The following is a 12,511-nucleotide window of genomic DNA, read 5'->3' on the forward strand; positions in this document are numbered from 1 at the left end:
GATGTAAGCAAAGCCTCTGGCACTTGGTAGGCCTTTATTAGCTTCTCTGAATTGAGGACATACAGTAGGTAAGTTTTGATTTTTCTCTGTCATGGATTATGGGGTAAATGGGATGTGCAATTCAGGATAACTTTATGAGGAAATATTATTGGAAAGGCAAAGAACCTTGGCACAACTTTTTAAGTTGTTCAACAGAACTTTATGATACTCCAACTTGCAAGGCATAGATAGTGGGTAGGTGGAGAACAGAAAGGAAAAGAAGAGGGTGAAGCCAATGTTCTTTAGTCTCTTTATTCTCCAGAGTGCCTAGCACAGTCCTTTGTATCTGATATTTAAACAATAATTACCTATTGATTAAGTTCCATATGATCCATTTTTATGAACTGAATTGTGTCTCATACTTCTCCCCTCCCTCAGAAAAATCGCATATTAAAGCCCTAACCCCACATGCAACCATATTTTGAAATAGGGCCTTTAGGGAGATAAATAAAGTTAAATAAGGTCATAAGGTTGGGGCCCTAACCCAATAAGAATGCTGTCCTTACAAGTAGTAGAAGAGAGACCAGGAGCACTTGTACATAGAGAAAAGACCATGTGAGGACACAACAAAAAGACAGACAGCTACAAGCCAAGGAGAAAGGCCTCAGGAGAAACAAACCCTGCCAGCACCTTGACTTTGGACTTCCAGCCTACAGAAAACTGTGAGAAAAAAAAAATTCTGTTGTTTTAACCACTCAGTCTGTCGTATTTTGTTCTGGTAGTCCAAACTGACCAATACACCCATCCAAAAGCATCACCAACTATGGATGCTGAAAATCAAGAGTTTTCTCTATTTTGTCTTCAGAATTTCCTTTTCCTTGTGAAAGACTGGTCAAGTGGGCAAGTTCAATTACTAGGAGCAACTGAGTAGGCACAGATGGTTGTATCAACACAACAACCCTCAACTGTAACAAGAGCAGCATCAAGAAGATCAATGTCAGGATTACGAACCTCCTTCCCCATTTAGTGTTGTGTAAAAGCAGCCTGCTTTGACTCTCCCATGTGATGAGGAGTTGAAGGGGCTAAGAACACGTGTCCATTTTATAACCAAAACTCCCCTCCTACACCATGCTTTGAGAACCTGGACTCCTAGGATCCTAAGTTAGAAAGGCTTTAGACCCTCCACCATGGCCTCCCTTGTCCTCTTTCCCAGATCAATACTAAGGGAAGCCCACTCCACCAATACATGGACCCGTAGGCCACAGAGGTGGCCAAGAGTGAAGTGGGCTCTTTTGCTTTGAGGTGCAGATGAAGTTTTGGCATTCTGGTTGTAATGTCCACTTGCATGTCCATATAGTCCATTGTGGTATGGGATGAACTTGGAAATAAGAAGAGAAAGAAGATATACTGGGGGTGAGGAGCCAGAGGCCAGAACTCTAAGGAGTTTGAAATTTCAATTTGAGTCTGGCCTTCCAGGTCATTTAAAAAGCATGTGTGTCAATATAGGAGGAAGGATTTGTTTTGTTTAATGGAATATAACTATTTAGACATATGACATATGGCCCTCCATTTGTACTTTGCCCCTGGCCCCTGGAATGTTAGGAGAGGCCTAGTCAAATCCATGTTCTATGGAGAGAGAGAGGGACTGAAACATTCGTCTTAAGGTATAGATGATATTTTACTTCTCCCAATCAATAGCGTTCAAACTGCACTTCTGAGCCCTGGCTTTCTATGCAGGCGCCCGATGTAGGAGTTTGCTCAGTAACAACGGATGAGGATGGAGGATGAGTCTTGGACATCCTGCTCCAGCAACAGTTTCATCTATTTTAGGCTTAGGGCTCTCACATGTGTGAAGGCCCCACCTGAAAAAAAAAAAAAAACCCAGTATTCATTTATAGTTTTGATAGAAAACACTTGTAGGTGCCATGCAATCTATAAAGCAGATCCTATTTCACTTAAACCAACACAACAATTATATGAGATAGGTGTCAATACTCTTACTATTTTATACGTGAGGAAACTGAATCTCAGAGAAGTCGGTGAAGTTGCCCAAGATTCCACGGCCAATAATTGACGAAGGGCCAGAGAACAAATTCTATGCTTAGAACTCTAGTCCATCTTATTGCCATGACCCTCGGCCTCACTCAGCTTGGGCTGTGTTCACAAGTTTTCTCTAAGTAGTTTTCAAATCTTCACTGAGGATTCCTAAGAGAGTACAAGATTTTATATATGTGTGTGTTTTACATATATATATATATACACACACATGGTTATATATGTATGTATATTATGCACGATTATATATATATATTATATAATTATATGTAGATGTACATATATATGATAATATATGATATATATACACACATATATCTATGTTTATAACCATAGAAGTCACAGACCTTAACATTTTGAAAAATTTAACACACAACTGGATTCTTAAATAAATGCAAATGATAATTCAGTCGATTATGCAATCCATCCAGAAAGTGGTAGTTATAGCATACCTTATAATTAATATCAGACTGCCTACACAGAATAAAATTAACTGAGTTTGTACGGTGACTAATTTTCATTGCAGCACTGTCACTAAGGAATTTAAATAACTTCAACAGTGGGTTTTGTAATACTCTTCTATTGCAAGGAGCTGATCGAAGCATCTGGTTTTTTAGGTGGTTTCACTGGACTTGGGGAAAATCAATATTGAACTTTCCCCAAATAATATTTTAAGTGCTATAACCACAAAAACAACTCCTAAGACAGTGATAGATTTGCTTCTGAGATTCGTTGGATAATTTGACAAACATTATTATTTTGTAAGCTTTCCTCACATTACTATATGTTGGATAAGAAATTATAAAAATATTCTTAAATCACATGAAATAATTATTCCAAAAGCATGCAAGGAAGAGCTCACTGTTAGAATCAAAATGTGATTTTTTTGAGACAAAGTTTAAAAAATTAAAACAAATCCTGTATTTTTATTCCTCTATGGTGGTGTCAGTAGGACTCAGACAGTGATATTTGAGCTGGCCAGGCTCTGGCACCCGTTTTTCACAGTCACTATCAGCACTCTTTTTATACCAATTATAACCCTTGAAATAAGTTTTAAAAAATATAGTGAAAAACAAATTATTCTGAGGAAAAAGTGGGTCTTGAAGAATCCAAAACTTTAATGAAGTGGATAAAGTTTAAATCTAATTTGTTATAAAACTGAAATATTCAATTCCCTTAGAATTAGCTTACACTCAGCAGCATCCTAAATTCAGGAGCATCCTTAGAAATCTGTGGTTGACATGTGGTCAGCAATAAGGATTATTGATTTACAGAATTTATGCACTGAGCTTAATTTCACCAAACTACAAGATGTTTATCTTTTCATAAATTACCTAACATGTTGTAGTAGGATGAATAAAAGTTACTCAAAGATACCAGTTCCTAATTCACGGAAAGTGTAGTTAATATCTAATAAGGTAAAAGGCTCTTTACAGATATGATTAAGCTAAGGATCTTGAGATGGAGAGTTTATCCTGGACTTTCCCTGTGGGTAGTAAATGTAATCACAAGTGCCCTTATAAGAGAGTGGCAAAGGGAGATTTGATAGAGACAGAAAGGAGAGGACACACACACACACACGAAGCAGAAGGCGATATGAAGGTAGAGGCAAGGATTCAAATGATGCAGTCACAAGGCAAGAAAGGCCAACGAGCCACCAGAAGCTGGAATAGTCAAGGAACAAGGAACAATTCTCCCCTAAATCCTGGGGAGGGAGTGCAACTCTGATGATGCCTTTTTCTTTTTTCCCAAGTGTCTCCATTTCTTTTCTGTGTGTGTGGGGGAAGATTTGCCCAATGCTAACATTTGTTGCCAATCTTCCTCTTTTTCCTTCCTACCTAGCTCAAAGGCCCAGTATATAGTTGTATATTCTAGGTGTAAGTTCTTCTAGTTCTTCTATGTGAGCCACCATCACAGCATGGCTACTGATAGACGAGTGGTGTGTTTGCATGCATGGGAACCAAATATGGGCCACAGAAGCGGAGTGTGCCGAACTTTCACTGCTAGGCCATCAGGGCTGGTTCTATGACACGTTAATTTTGGCCCAATGATGCTGGTTTTGGACTTCTGGCCTCCAGAACTGTGAGAGAATAAAATTCTGTTGTTTTAAGCCACTTAGTTTGTGGCTCTTTGTTGCAGCAGCCAAAGGAAACAATACACTTGTTGTTGCTTTGGTTTCTTCAGCTGTCGATCTGGAGCAATAGTAGTATTTATTTCATGGAATTATTAGGAGAATTAAGGAGTTCACCCATGTAATGCATGTAGAATAATGCCCTGCACTTAGGAAGCACAATGCAATGTTAGTGGGCTCTCTTGATCTCAATCTCTCTCTCTGCTTATCTATATCTGTTCTGTATGGGTATCGATGTATATTAGATACAGCTGTACTACACCTATAGCTAACTATATCTTCTATCTATACTACCTGGAATTTTTAATTATTATCCATTTTTGTTCTACATCTCAGGCTAAGATTAAGAATAAAAATAAACAGTAACTATTAAAAATGAGAAAAAGATATTTCCACCAGTTGACATTAAACAAAGAAACCTTAAAATCAGGAAGTTTAGATTATTTAAAGCATTCCTCTACTGTTTGATGTATAGTGCTATGAAATAAGAAATAGCACAAAACAAATTTGTTAATAAAAGAGATAGCCTGGAAGAACAAAGAAAATCCTAAACGTCTTAATTTTCTCTATAAGGCATCAAATCTAATGTTTAACTTGATATCCATCTTTAGTAGAAGTTACTTCCCACTCAAAAAATCTTGAACTCTAGAGTATGGTATTTTGGTAAGCAAGAAAGGATTTTCATCATTGCCTTTCCCAGGAGCACATAGTAGATGGGCAAATCACTGGATTAAAAGCCAGGCAGGGAGACTTTCTTCTTGGCCCTTCTCTGCCAAACTATGGCCCTGGGGCTTAAGTTCTCTGAAATTTAGTTTTTTATTCCATATCATCCATAGCACTTTACCAGATGACCCCAGACTGACATTCTATCTCCTCTTTTAAACGTCCATCAAACAAGCTATCTTGTTTATTATTATATCTTTCCTTATAGTATAATTATTCATTTCTAACATAGCCACTGAACTGTAAGCTCCATGGGGATGGAGGCCACATCTTATCATCTGTGTGTCTGCCCTTCTCTCCGTCATCTTGGACTGCTCCACGTCCTTCCCCAACTCTTCAACTCAGTGAATGCCTAACAAAGGACGTGGCACAAGTGCATACTCACCTGCAAACGCACACACTTGCACACATACGCACAAACACACACACACACACAAGGCTTTGTTTCTTTCCTTGACTGTGAGAGTAAATGCTTAAATAAAAAAATAAACAGGTTAGACAAAATTATCCTGAAGTTCCACTCTCTGAGATTCTTAATCATTTTGGATCATTTGTACTTTCCACTAGTTTTCTCTCCTTGGTCATTAGTATATTCAGGACTATCCTACATAAAAGAGATGGTGAGGTGAATTGACATGTTGCAAAGATAACTATGGACATTTTGCAAAAAACAAATATTAAATTCAATGCATTGAGAGCACTCAGGCTGAATGTATTGACTTGTTTGCTTTGTGGATTGCACTAACAATAATTTACTGAACTTTCAGGAGCAGCCTGAGTAATGGCCAATTGATAATGAAGGGAAACAACATGCCTCTAACTGTACTGGTTCTGTTAGGCAGTGGTCCGGGAGGCCCAAGACTGTTCTTCATAAGTTTACTTCTCTCTTTTTTAGACCTAATATTATTAATGTTTGCCAATAGACTAATCATTTTTTGGGGGGGCCCGGAGGGGCAGGGGAGATTGATCCTGAGCTAACATCCACTGTCAATCCTCCTCTTTCTGCTGAGGAAGAGTAGTCCTGAGCTAACATCTGTGCCCATCTTCCTCTATTTTATGTGTGCGACACCTGCCACAGCATGGCTTGATAAGCGGTGCTAGGTCCATGCCTGGGATCCTAACCAGCGACCCGCAGGCCACCAGCACAGCAGACAAACTTAACCGCTGCATTACCCAGCTGGCCCCCTAGACTAATCTTTTGAGGGTTACCTCTGTAATTGTATTGTGATTGCCTGTTTGCTTGACTCTCTCCTCTAAGATTCCATCAGTTATTGATAATCACTGAGCCTTCCTTTCCTAGGATCTAGAAGAGTGCCCAGAAATGAACAGTCACACAAAAAATATTTCTGGAATATATAAAGGAATGAAAAATTCACTATAATCTAAAATTAAGGATAGTTCCTTCTAGAGAAGTTGTGCGTGTGGGACCAACGCAGGAGTTACGATTACTTTGAGTGACTTCATTACTAATACCTTTTATGACTTTTTTGGATTCTCTATCTGAATAGATCTTGCCCACATAATTATGTTGACTCCTCAGAACTCCAGAAACAAAGATTCCAATACATCATCATTTTTACAGAAGACTTTATAGAAGAAGATATATGTCCCTTTGTAGACTCAAATATTCCATCTCAAAAGGCATGATGCACAGTCCACTTCAAAACTGAATCTTCTGGGCTAACTGTTCACTATGGGCTTGTGTTCAGGTTGTGCTGTAAAAAAGACAGAGAGAGAATCTGAGCTAAAGCTGATAAAAAGTAAGTTCCAGGGGCTGGCCCAGTGGCGCAGCGGTTAAGTGGGCACGTTCCGCTTTGGTGACCCCGGGTTCGCCAGTTTGGATCCTGGGTGTGGACATGGCACCGCTTGGCAAGCCATGTTGTGGTAGGCATCCCACATATAAAGTGGAGGAAGATGGGCATGGATGTTTGCTCAGGGCCAGTCTTCCTCAGCAAAAAGAGGAGGACTGGCAGCAGATGTTAGCTCACGGCTAATCTTCCTCAAAAAAAAAAAGCAAGCAAGCTCCAGCATGACTCCTAATTTACATTTCAATAAGAGAAAGCTCTGCAAATGGCGGCTGAAATCTTGCATCAAAGGATGAACACAGCATTTTTGTATAGCCCAAAGCAGGTTTACAAATTTAATTTAAAGTCAGTACAATAAAATTAGAAAAATAGAGGAAATAAAAATGTGTATAACTCCGTCATTCAACCAAGCTGCGTTTACCGTGAGAAAGCGACGCAGCATAGTGGGAAGAACTTGGAGTTCAACAGAACACAGCTTTATATTCTTATCTAGCTGTATGACATTCGCTGCATCACTCATTTTTTGGTATTGGTTTTGTTTTCCTAACTATAAATGTGTACAAATATCTATATATTTAAATTGTTTTAAGAATTATATAAAATAAAAATCTTTGGGAAATGCCTGGCATATAGTAATTACTCAAACATTGGAGCTCGTTGCCACAGCTTTTATAGTTTGCTCTGTTTTTTTCTCAGCTCTGTCCCCATGACTACACACTTTTAGTAACTGCAATCACAGTTCATATACGTCCTTGATTCCTTTCTATTGCAATTTATTTTTCATTTATTGTTTCATGGTACAGCTTAGTGTTTCTCTTTTTTTTTTTTTACCTAATCCTACAAATTATCATTTTTAATCATTTCAAATACTGGCTCTCATGAACACGGCCTCTTGACAGACATGTAGGCTTTCTGAAGCAGGTCTTCAGAAGTGACTTCTTGAATAAGGGGCCTCGACTAGAAATAGCTGTTTGTTCTTTCCATCTGCACTTGATGAGGAAGTTGTGGCCTCTTTTTTCACTGATGTGGATTTTACCATCATTATCCATGCCTCTGACCTGCGGCCTTGATTACTATAATACTCTTGACTTCGGGCTACTTTTGAGCTTCGGCTGGCGAGGAATGCAGCAATCTACTTGCTTGTGGGTAGCCACTGCAGGAAGCACATTGTACGGTGTTCCATCGTAAAACGCAATGGAGCTGCGCTTTAATGAAGCCACAGCAAGGCTGGGTATATTTGAGGAATCACTTGAATATTTAATAAGTCTAAATGGAAAAGAAGTTTTTTTCTTTTTTTTTCTTGCACTATTTTCCTTTCAGTGGTTGAACAAAAGACACCTAATGAAAATATCTTAGTTGAACGTTATCATTTCCAACACCGTAAGCATTATACAGCAGAAAGGTTAGATTCACAGCAGGGCTTGATGGCCCCTGTTTCTAAGCTCAGTGCAAATGGCTAAGCAGTAGAGGCCACTATACAAGAACATATCCTCCGGCCTTCAGGTGATGGCAGCATCTTCATGGAGAGGATGAAGCAAACACAAAAGAGTGTCCCGCAATGGGGGAGGGGAGCTAACTTGCTACATAAGCAGGCAGAAAACAAAGAAAAAGTCATGTCATGGCATCATCAAAGGCATTCGGTATGCAAGATGTGAGGACAGATATTCATGATGATATTCCTACAAAAGGAAAAGAAGAAACAATTACCTCACTTCAAGCACTCTTTAGATATGCTTACGCATACGTGGAATATATATATAGTTAGTTGCCATACAATACAAACACACGCACCCACACACACAACACACACAAATAGATATTTATTTTATTTCCCTCAATTCACACCCTATTTCTCCTTTTAAGTTGTGTCCTTAGCCATTATTGTATTACCCAAGTGTCTTACTTATCTGGAAACATCTCACTAAATCTTATTTCCTAATTGTATCTTCTTTTCTAGCAAAATGGAATTATGATATCAGCCACCCAGTTTTTGCATATTGTTTTGTAGTTAGCGATGCTCTGCTGTTATTTGTGACTGGAGCTAAGGGGAAACTTGTGGATTTAGTGCGTCCCTCAGTTCATTATCTCACAAATGACAAGGGCAACTTTTATTTTTTGAGCAAGATTAGCCCTGAGCTAACATCTGCCACCAATCCTCGCCTTTTTGCTGAGGAAGATTGGCTCTGAGCTAACATCTGTTCCCATCTTCCTCTACTGTATATGTGGGACCCCTGCCACAGCATGGCTTGATGAGCGGTGCACAGGTTCACACCCGGGATCCAAACCAGTGAACTGCGGGCCACCAAGGTGGAGCACGGAAACTTAACCACTGCACCACTAGGCAGGCCCTAAGGGCAACTTTTACTGAATTAGAATTAGTCCAATTTCAAAAACCTGTGGGTAGATAATTCTAATTCTAATTAGTTATGAATAGATCCTGCTCTCATGAAGATTGACAGAAAATGCTGGAAATGGAGGTTTAGGACTGGAGTCCTAGCTCAGCCACTGGTGGGCTGTAAAGCTTGGGGCCTACAGGCAGAATGCCACAGTAGTTAAACAACAGTTTTGCTGTCAGATTAACCACAAATTCAGGTTTCACTGCTCACTAGCTGTGAGACTTTGAACATATTACACAACCCTAAATCTCAATTTTCTCTTCGTTAAAGGGATGATATTAATTATACCAACCTCAGAGGTTGTTGTGCTTATTTAATAAGAGAATTTTGTAGTTGGGTCTGCATTCAATCATTTTAGTTATTGTTCATATCATTGTGTGTGAAATGAGATTAATGTATTCTCTCATCTTCTAGGCCTGTCCAAGGTTGAGACTGGACTCAATAGATCAGGAAAAAAAAGTTAGGGTCACTGTTGTTTGAAATCATTTGAGTGATTGATGTCGTTAAGTCATTAACGTCTTTCTATTATTTGTTTATTTACCCAACCAATGATTATTGAGCGCCTGCCATGGGCTGGACACCAAGCGAAGAACTGATGCTCTAAAGACGAATAAGGCAATGTCTCTGTCTGTTGTAAGCAGGTGTATGAGCTAGGAAAAGATCCACAGGTGAAAATCAATTACAGTAATGTATTTTGATGGAGAAATGCACCTAATTCGGTCTTGAGAGTGGCTGAGGAGGGGAGGTGAAGAAGACTTGAAGAGGAGATGGAACCTCATCTAAATTTCGATGAGAAAGTCGTTATAACTAAAAGAGGCCTTAGAAGTTAATTAGTCCACAGAGCTTATTTTAGAGTTGAGGCTGAGAGAAGTTCTGGGACTTGGCCACTCAAAGAGCAGGGAAGCCAGGGCTCCTTCTTCAACTCCAGAGCTTTTGCATAAAGTCGTGTTTTCCAAGCCACACTCTGTGCTGGGGTCTACAGATCTCAGGATTAGCAATTGGGCCAAGACCTTCAAACTTACATTCTGGAAAACAAGGTCCCTAAGTCAAGGAGCCAGCCCATCTGGGGAATGTTGAAAACCCTATAATTTCCACCCATCCCTACAGCAATATTTCCCTTTCATTTGATAGTAAAGTGGCAATTAAAATAAAATGCAATGCAGTGCACAAAAGAGGGCAAAGATGAAACATGAGAGACTCCCAATGAAAAAGGGAGGAAGCATATGGTCAAGGTAATTAGCTTCTTTCTGTTAAGTGCAGGAACATAATTGAGATCTGCATATACCAATCTGTATATTTCTGACTTTTATAAAAACTCACCTAATAGCCAGCTCTGACTTTCGATAAAAGTGGCAGAAATATAGGTCATTGCTCTACCCTACTTTTACTTTGACAAGTTCTTTAGCCTAGCTTCATATCAAGCCTTTCATTTACATATCTATGCCAAATCCAATTGGGCCGCATTTTAAGGCAAAATTTAATTTATTTCTTTAATGGTTAAGTCCAACGTGTGTTTTTTTATGTCAGCAAGCAATTCTACAATTTTTATCGAACACTGACCAGGTGTCACACAAATTTAACTCAATTCTGATACTATCTTCACGGAGAGAGTGTCAGATCCCATAGGTTAAGGGCTCAGTCTCACAGCACTGCCCCCACTTCAGATTCTAATTGCAACTTCAGATTATTACCTGTCCTTCTGATCAACTGAATAAAAGTTGGAGGTTCCCACGACTGCCTCCTTGGCTTCCGTTAATTCCCTAGAGTTGCTCACAGAACTCAGGAAACCTGTTTAGATTACTGCTTTATTACAAAGAATATTCAATGAACAGCCAGATGAGGAGCTACATAGGGCAAGGCCCTGAAGGGTCCCAAATACAGAAGCTTCTGTCCTCGTGAGTTTGGGGTGCACCACCCTCCTGGCATGTGGATGCATCCGGTTCACCAATCTGAAAGCTTATCAAATACTGCTAAGAGTTTTTATAGAGCTTAATCTTCAGCCTCTTCTCCTTCCCCCTCCCAAAGGTTGGTGGGTGAGGCTGAAAATTCCAACCTTCTAATCACTTGCTTTTTCTAGTGACCAGCCCCATCCAGAGGTTATTGAGGGACTCCACCCTAAGTCATCTCTTTAGCAGAAGCTCAGAAGGGGCTCTTAGTGAATAGTTTAAAACATTCCTATCACTCAGAAAATTCCAAGGGTTTGAGGAGATTTGTGCCAGGACCAAATATATTTCTTCTCATAAGGAATTTCATTTAAAATGTTTATTCATTTTTCCAAGTCCATGGTAGCTAACCTCTTTTTTCCATTTTATTAAGTTCACTCAAACCATGGTTTTTTGTTTTGTTTTTTAGTCAAACGCTTTATCTGTTGTTTGAGTTACCAGCTGCATAGTACATTCTACCTGATGGCTGGAGAGTACGTTCTAACATCTCTTTTTTCTAAGAAATCTCACCCCATTGATGAGTTATTGCAATCAAACTTACACCGAAAAGAACAACAAGCAAAAGCCCAATTCCCAATTTATTATTCTCCTAGGTAGGTAAGAATTAGCGCGTAATTATGCATGCTCAGGACTCTATAGACTGTTGTGCATTATGAGTTGTCCCAATGTGATAAAAATTCAGTGACGCTTTGTCCTACGTTGTCAATTAAGTAAACTTCTGGCCTACTGACTAAAGTTTGATTTATGTTGCCTTCCTCTTACTTTTTACAAAAGTGAGAAATTGCAGAGCTGTCTTAATGTTTCAAAAGATTAATTGTCCATAACGCCAATTTGGTTTGCATGGCGTCTGAACAGCTGTAATTATACTTACCTTCCCTAGTGAATATACCTAAGAAAATATTTCTAGGTCACAAGTTCCATCATGTTACATTTAAGAGGCCAAATTAAATACAATGAAACCTGCTTATTTCACTCTTTCCCTGAGCGCTCTCCTACAGTTCACATTCAAATTTCAAAGCCTTAGCAAAGTTTCCAAACTGCTGGGTTGCCAACATTTAACTTTTCTTTCTTCCCAACTTCTTTGAAAAATGATAAGTTTTTTTTTGTCTGGGTAATTATTTTTTGATTAATATCTTCCTTTCCCATTGCATGCAGTCAGCTAATAAAAAGACAAGGAAAAGTAAGATAAATTTGAATTTCAAGTTCTCCTTTTAATCATAGCCTTTGAACTGACCTCAATGATATGTTATCTGAGGTTATCCATTTCTTCATTAAAACCATAGCATTGTAATCATCCTAAGGTAGCCCAGTTGAAAATACTAGCTTGAAGTCAATGCTAGGAGGACAGGGTTTTCATGCCAACTCATTAGTGAGTACTTTAAATATTCACATAGATATTACTCTCTACTTGACAAAATTATTTTTTAATTAAGTGATTTTAATTATCAGAGAAGGGTCTTGGGAATCCACATCATATTT

The sequence above is a fragment of the Equus przewalskii genome, chromosome 3 (genome assembly GCF_037783145.1).
Source record: "Equus przewalskii isolate Varuska chromosome 3, EquPr2, whole genome shotgun sequence".
NCBI lineage: Eukaryota > Metazoa > Chordata > Mammalia > Perissodactyla > Equidae > Equus > Equus przewalskii.